The 2,079-nt window shown below is 47.8% G+C and overlaps 1 protein-coding gene across 2 annotated transcripts in view; it reads left to right on the forward strand.

Annotated features, from left to right (window-relative positions):
- Positions 1-2,079, forward strand: part of GALNT16 (polypeptide N-acetylgalactosaminyltransferase 16) — an 81,102-nt gene that overhangs the window by 74,922 nt on the left and 4,101 nt on the right. The window lies entirely within an intron of this gene.

Genomic DNA, 2,079 nt, shown 5'->3' on the forward strand with positions numbered 1-2,079 from the left:
CACATTTCCTCACCTCCTTCAGGTCTTGCTCAAATGTCTACACAGGGACCCCTCCCCTGAACACCCGTCCCCAGCACTCCTGCTTCGTTTTCCTCTGTCCCCTCACCATTACCTGGCACACACCTGGCCAGGTAGTTCTGTGGTCCTCTCCCCCCACGTGACTGTAAGCTCCACGGTAGAGGTGTTTATCTGTTTCCTCCACTGCTTTATCTCCAGCCCCTAGAACAGTGTCTGTCACAGAATGGGCTCTCAATAAATATTGTTGACGGAATGAATTGCATAGTCAATAAGCCTCAATAATAACTTTGAAATTAGCATTCTTCCTTCCATAGCTGTCAGCTTGGGGAGCGGGTTGCCCACTCTGAGGCTTTCTCCTGAAGATGCCGGGCGGCTTTCCAGAACACACCCCCCCTCAGAGCTTGCATATCTATGAAGGGAAGATTTGATTTTTGAAAAACAGCCATAGTTACATTAGAGGCAAGACCAGTGAATAAGCTAGATTAACCCAGATAAGATCATCCTGGGTCCAAAATACAGTGTGACAAGACTGAAGTCACAAAAGTAAGCGGACACAGGGAGCAGTTTCTAAGGAATTCCAAAATCATTTGAGCAATGGCAGCATCCTCCGAACAGAGTTGGCAACTGGGATAACGCCAAGCTCCCTGGATGATAGCTGTGAAGGGAAGAACATGCATTTGTAAAAGTATAATAAACAACTTCCTCGAGTGACCACTTTTGAGGGGATGATTTCATTCAGACGTGTCATTTCTGAGGGAAAAGCCATTTCTTTACATTCTGTTGGCGTTCACACCGCATGTGGATGGAGCCATGGACTCCAGGCCTTGGTGGGAGCTGGGGAGCCTGGGGAGGAGTTGGGAGAGGGGGGATCGAAGGTGTCCTTCCAGTCCTCACCCCAGTCCCCACACAGAGTGTCCCACGTCATCCCCCGAGGACCAAGAGGAAGAAGTATTTTATAGCTGTCAGAAACCTGGACGGATCGATCCCAAGGCAAGCCAGTGGATGAAACCAGCTGTGTTAAATGAGGAGCATAAGTCAGCCTCTGTTTGTTCTGTCACTGCGTGAAAGTAAAAAATGATTTATTGCTGTTAAGGTAGAAAACACACACCTCATTCATATCCGGATGAGTTCTCCCCAGTCCACTGCTCATGCCCCAGTTCTCAGGGGGAGAGGCCAGGGCTTAGAAAGGAGATCAGTTGGCCCAAAGGATACCAACTTCCTTCCAAAGGGGATTCTAGTAGCTGCCCACACGGCTGCCAGGGGTGCGGGAGAGAAACGCTGAGGAAAGGAGACCTGGTTTGGCCGAGACCCTATAGGAGGATGTCTGCATCGAAGAATGCCAGAGTGCTCTGGTGTCCCCCCTGTCCCCGCCCAAGTTCTCTTCCTGACCAAGGTGACAGGAGGCAGATAAGGTTAGGCACGTGGCCAGACTCTAAGCCCCCCTGGTTCCCCATCACCCCCATGGGTCCACAATCCAAGATCGTGTATAACCTCCTAAACCCACGTATACAAACCTGCTTCTGCTGGGCCGGCACCTTCTTAGGTTTACTGCCCACAGGGTAAGACGCTGTGTCTCATGTCAGTGTGTGTGTGTGTGTGTGTGTGTGTGTGTGTGTGTGTATGCATATTTTTGCTGTGCATATAAAGTGTTTTAATGATACAGCATTTTGAAATGCCTGTATTACCTAACAGTTGCCCACATTAGCAGATATTCCTTCACAGTCATTTTTAATAGCTAAAGGGTTTTCCATCTTGCAGATGAATCCGTTTTCTTTGCCCACCCTCTATTGTTGGATATCTGCGGGTTTTCAATGTTTTCATGTAATCAGCCACTCTGATGAATATCGTCCCAGTTTTAGTATATGTGCTGCTGAAGCGAGCACTGATGAATATCTTTTAAACTAAATCTCTGCACACATCTACGATTATAGCCGTAGGATATTCAGTTTCCTGAAGTGGGGATGATGAGGTCAAAGGTGTGCACATTTTTGTTGTTGTTAATCCTCACCAGAGGATTGCTTTTCCATTGATTTTTTTTTTTAGAGAGAGATTGGAAGGGAG

The sequence above is a fragment of the Myotis lucifugus genome, unplaced genomic scaffold (assembly GCF_000147115.1).
Source record: "Myotis lucifugus unplaced genomic scaffold, Myoluc2.0 scaffold_85, whole genome shotgun sequence".
Taxonomy (NCBI): domain Eukaryota; kingdom Metazoa; phylum Chordata; class Mammalia; order Chiroptera; family Vespertilionidae; genus Myotis; species Myotis lucifugus.